The sequence below is a fragment of the Mixophyes fleayi genome, chromosome 6 (assembly GCF_038048845.1).
Source record: "Mixophyes fleayi isolate aMixFle1 chromosome 6, aMixFle1.hap1, whole genome shotgun sequence".
NCBI classification, from domain to species: domain Eukaryota; kingdom Metazoa; phylum Chordata; class Amphibia; order Anura; family Limnodynastidae; genus Mixophyes; species Mixophyes fleayi.
Window position 1 is genome coordinate 217,139,977 of NC_134407.1, and position 6,247 is coordinate 217,146,223.

Here is a 6,247-nt window from a genome sequence, read left to right on the forward strand (position 1 = left end):
TAGGAGACAGCCACACCACACACCGTATACTCTCTTCAGCGGCGGCCCACAACACTCCTTTGCTGCACATTCTAGGCCCGACTAGCCTGAAAAGCCTGACACCTTCACTGGGACCCTCCTTACACCTCTCTGTCTGCAAAGGCACGCACATGAGCCGAGGACTTTTCAAACGAGATGCCTGCAGAATTTGCATTAACTCCTCCCCTTGACCATAAGTGCAACGACGCCCGCTGATTAGTTGGCCTGCCGTTCCGTCCTCGTCTCCCCAGGCAATTAATCACACTGTCTGCCCAGCTTCTTTCGGAATATTCACAGCATGTCACAGAAAAAGCACTTCAAGGTGCATCACAATTGTTTCTCGGGCCACCGGCAAGTAAATAGACAAGGAAGCTGCATGCTGCAACAGCAGGGTTCTAAAAGGTGTGTCATAATCCTCACTTGCCTTTATTCCGTCACTGGGTCCGCAAGAGGGAGACACACTACGTCAGATTAATAGTTTCATTCATTCGGAGATCCAATTGAATTAGCAAATCACAAGTTGCTCCATTAAATAAATAATTGGATCAATTCAGTAATCCTTTTGGACAAAGAAAAGGGTCTTCTTATCTGCAAATGCTTGTTTGCTAAGAGAGATAAGAAACAAAACAACAAAAAGACACAATAAATTGACACGAAATAAGACACAGGAGACAAAAATCTGTTCTTATGGATTTTTGTTGCTGAAAAGAGACATGATTCTATTTTTTGATAACTGTATAAGAGAAGTGCACCGGTCCTGGAAGTACTGCAATACCAGGTCAATGCGTGGAGTGGACAGAGCAAGCTCTTCTTCCATCTCCCTGTTCTAAAAATCCATTTAATATATGGCCCCCAGATAGGGGGCGTATCAGATATTAAACTGATAAGAACAGATTTTTTTTTTTTTTTTTTTTTTAAACCATTCAGGTTAAAAAAAACTGTTGCGTGACTCCCGAAGGAGTCATCCCATCACTTTGATCCTCTGTGCAACGTTTCTTCCACTCATCACCATGGTTCTAAATTATATTTTTTCAATTTATTATTATTTACAGAACACAATAAAAAACCAAACACCAACTCCCCCACCCATTATAACAAACCACACCACACTCCACCCTCACCATCTTATCTAAGTCTAACCATGTGTTTCCATTTTTTGTGTTTCCAAATACCTTCAGTGTCACTCTCCCCCCTAACTCTCTTATCCCACACATAACCCATATACAATTTCCCCAAAATCATTTTGACACATTCATTCACCTCTATTTCATCCTTCTTAAATACATATACATTCCTAACATCCCACAAAGATTCTAGTACACACACCATAAGAAACCATAACACTCGAACATTCATTTTACCACATGCGCCCAATCCAAACAATGCAACCTTTCATGTCACTTTTCTTACACCAGTTAACTCCTTACACAACCCACCTAGCCTCTTCCATACTTCTTGCGCATATTTACAATTCCATACCAAATGCATTATACTTTCACACCCTCTGCAATTATTCCTAGGACATTCATCCGTTCTAGTTAAATCTCTTTTTTTCAATACCTCTCGCATCGGCAACACACCATGCAAACTCATCCACACAATACTCCTCTGTCTATTATTCAACCAGCTCATATTAACTTTCTCCCACGTATCCTTTATCTCTTCCCTGTTTAAACAATCAATATTACACACATTCTCTCTGTCACGCAACACTTTCATAACTTTCTTCCTTTCCATAAAGTCTTTTTTACAAATCCCACACAAATCCCATTTTCTCACAAACTTCCCAATCACCTTATACCATTCTCTTATTTCAAAAGCCATTGGCACTCTCAAATCCCTTTCGTGCCACTTGAACTCACACATCCACCCAGCCATATATCTAACCATACTCGCTGCCTTGCTCTCTTTCCCACTCAATCTTAACACTTGCGCCACGTAATTCAAATTCACAAACACCTCCACATTCGGAAAATCCATTCCCCCTTTCATCCTATCCTTTCTCACCACTTCACGCTTCAAACGTTCCATCTGGCATCCCCAAAAAAACAAGAACAACATCCTGTCCAACTTTCTCACCACAAACACACCAGACGGAAACACATTCGACACATACAGTATCATTGGTAACACAATCGCTTTCACAATCAAAATTTTCCCAGTCATCGTCAAACACCTCAAATTCCAGAAACACAACTTTCTTTCAACTTTCATTCTCAATTCTTCCCAACTTTCTTTCCCTTTCAAATCCTCATTAAATACCACACCCAATACTTTTATTCCACCTTTCACACATTCCATCTCCTTGTCATACACACTTCCCTCCCCAAACATCTTAATTTTGGATTTCCCCCAATTTAATTTAAAAGCAGACGCCCCACAAAAAAAACCAATTATTAATTTTGCCCTATCCAGCGCGACTTTGTTTTCCCCTACAATCACAACATCATCCATATAGCCAAGCACTTTTACACATTTACCTCTGCATCCCGGAATCATAATGCCTCTCATCACCTTATCCCTCCTCAACATACATAATAATGGCTCTATCACACATATAAACACAACCGGAGACAAAGGACAACCCTGTCGTACGCCAGATTCAATCTTGATACACTCACTCAAAACACCATTCACTAACACACGACTTGTCACACCATCATACATCCCCCTAACTTTCTCTACAAACGTAATTGGAAAACCCATTCTCACCAATACTCTCAACATAAAAACATGAGACACCCTATCAAACGCTTTCTCAAAGTCAAGAGCCATCAGATACACTCTTTTCCTTCTATCCATACAGTCACCAATCATATCTCTCAGTAACATTAAATTATCATGTATTCTCCTTTCAGGCACCGCACACACCTGATCCTCGCCAATTACCTGATCAATCACCCCTCTCATCCTATTCGCCACAACTTTCGCATAAATCTTATAATCCACATTCAACAAGGTAATTGGTCTCCAATTCTCCAAACATTTCCTTTCACCCTTCTTATAAATCAGAACAACCACACCCTCTTTCATAGACACACTCATCCTACCAGTCATAAACATATATTTCACAATCTCCACCACATCCTTACCCACAACGTCCCACCACATACTATAAAACTCCACAGGTAGTCCATCCTTACCAGGTGTCTTATTCCTGGCCATACTATCCACAGCACCTTTCACTTCATTCTCAGTCACCTCTCTTACTAACACCCCACAATCACTCTCGTTTACCCGATCCACCACTGCACTCAACACCTCATCCTCCATGTTTTCATCACAATCTTTCCTTTCATACAGGACACCATAAAACCTTTCAACCACTTTCATCATTTCATCACCACCAACCTCACACCCATCCTCTCTTATAATCACATCCATATCTTTCTTTCTATCACACACTTTTTTAAAGAAAAATCTGTTACACTTTTCATCCTTCTCCATCCTTTCCACCTTTGCTCGATACATAATCTGCCGGCCCCTTTCTTCCATAACTCTTTTGACAGCCTTTCTCACTTCAACAATCTCCTCCGTTACATCGTCACCACACTCTCTCATCCAATACAAATACTCCAACCGTCTATTCATCCGATCATACTTTTCTCTCTTCAATCTTGCCTCCCTATAACCATTCTTCCTAAAAAACACAGCAATTCTCACCTTCATCCAATCCCACCATTCTAGCACACAATCAAAATCTTTCCTCTTCTTCTTCTATATCCCATAATATTCAAGGAACCGGTCTCTCACCTCTCTATTTTCAAGCAACTTAACATTCAATTTCCACACGCCTCTCCCAAACTTACCTTCCCCTTTACATTCAATCCTACATTTAATACATTCATGATCTGAGAACCCCACCCTCATTTGTTCAAAACTTACACACGTGATTTCTTTCGCAGCCAAAACATAATCAATACGTGACTCAATCATACCCCTATCAGCCCTGTAGGTCACCATAGGTCCTCCTACAGCACATTCTCTCGCCACATCAACCAGTGAAAAATCATCAATCATTCTCCTCAACATATTGCCCGTGACATCAATCTTTACATCCTTCAGACCTCTTTTCACCCCTTTATCAATCACGACATTCATATCCCCCACAATCACCACCGGTATCCTTCCAGGCACAAAATATTCCATTCTCTCAAATAACTCCTTTCTCTCATTTTTGTTTGCAGGTGCATACACATTTATCACCCTAACCCGCCACCCATCACAATTTACCGTAACCATCACACATCTACCCACCTCAATGATTGTGTAACACTCTATACTAAACCCCCTACCCTGCACCAACACCCCCACACCGTCGTTTCTATTATTCTTAGATCCACTCCAAACAGAGTCTCCGTATCCCCATTCCTCTTTCCTTGGAGATACGTCAATGCCACATTCTTGTAAGCATATTACATTGCCCCCCCTCCCGGCCACAAAGTCCAGAACCGCTGTTCTTCTGGCCCTGGATTTACATCCCCTAACATTTAGGGAAACCAGGGTCATATTTTTTCTCCCAGAACTAGCTCATCCGCGAGCCGTCCTCGCAGTCCATGGGCACTCAGCCTTCATCCCCCTTAGGGTAATCGCTCATATCCATGAGCGAATCCCCAGATCCTTCTTCAATCAACAAAAATCTAGGAGAGTCACCAGAAGAAAGAGACACAGGGGGGGGGGGGAAGCAGACATCGGCAGATTGTAACAGGGATCAGAATATTCCATTGGGCTGGAGATCTCCTCTATCCGGGGCTTTTTTTTTTTACCGCTTAAAAAGTCCTTGCGGTAGCTAGCCGGCGTCCTCCGGCAATGCACATCCTCCTCACTGGATTCCATATCCACATTCTGACATGCAGTAATATTGGTGCTGTCCACTTCAGCACCATTGTCCTCTTCTTTACTGCTCACGCTGTCAGAACTGCTTATGTCTCCCCACACAAGCTGTTGTCCGGGCACAACGGGAGACTCAGGTGGAGCATTAGTCACAGTCACAGCAGAAGACTCGGTGTCAGATGCGGGCATGAAGACAGCAGGGATACCGATGTCAAGGTTGGTATTAGACATCACGGAGGGAACGATGTTAGTTTTATTTTCAGGCACAGCCAAAAGACCCTTAACGGGATCAGTTGACATAGCGGGGGGGTCAGCGTTAGTATTACCTGCAGGCAGGATAGTAGACTCAGCGGCAGCTCCGGGCACATCAGAGATTCCAGCAGCGTCCCCACACTCAGGCTTAACAGCGGGTATATCAGACACAACAGCGGGTATTTCAGACATCACAGGGTGTTTGGTTGCGGGCATACTCACCGGCTCAGCCGCCGACATATTTTCAGGCATGGTCCTCTCCACCGGTGCCGTTCGAGGGGGCGGGGCCACATCCCTCAACGGTTCAGTTTGAACCCCTTCTTTGGCGGGGAAATTTCTGCGCGGAGCGCGCTCAGCACCAACGGCTGGAACAGCCGGACCATCGTTGTCAGAGTCATGAAACGAGATATCAGGGTCAGACATTTTAACCCTCTCTTCTTTAAATTTCTTAGCATTCCGTGCAGCCCACTCTCTGGGTGATTTCTGCTTTAACTCATCGCTGGCAGACACCGTGCTGCACATTTTGGCCAGGTGGCCTTCCTCACCACATAGCTCACATCTTTTAGGCTCTGTACATTCTGCGGCCATATGGCCGTCTTTTTTACAATTCCTACAAGGTTTCTCATAGGGGCAGTTCGCTTTCTCATGCCCGTAGGCGCCACATTTCCTGCAGGAAAAGGGTTGTTCCCTATAAAATAAGTAGCCTCTCACCCCTGCAAAGGAGAAAGACGCGGGGGGATGTTTAAGCCCTTCATGTCCATCTGGGTCACGCTTCAACCTGACCCAGAACCGCAGAAACCCGTTGAATATACCACAACAATTAATCTGCTGGTCACCCCCTCTGACGCTGCTGCAATATCTCCTCAAAAATGCATATAGAAATTTCATCTCAGCATAAGGATTAAAAAGCCGCATAGTCAACATTGTCTCATTTTCCTTCTCAGGTACAATACTGACCCCCCGCATTACCTCAGTCTTTTCCATCTCCAGCAATTTTTTCAATGTGTCTTCATAAATCCCTCGTTCCGTGAAGGAAACGTCGAACATGCCCCTAGCTGGGTATTCTTGAACACAAAAAAATTCGTACCTTTTCACTCCAGTTTGACGCATCAAAATGTCTTCCACAATGCATTTTACTCCACCT

At 43.6% G+C, this 6,247-nt stretch overlaps 1 pseudogene; it reads right to left on the reverse strand.

Annotated features, from left to right (window-relative positions):
- Window positions 1-759: 759 nt before the first annotated feature.
- On the reverse strand, window positions 760-960 carry LOC142095887 (U2 spliceosomal RNA; annotated as a pseudogene).
- Between the last annotated feature and the right edge of the window lie 5,287 nt (window positions 961-6,247).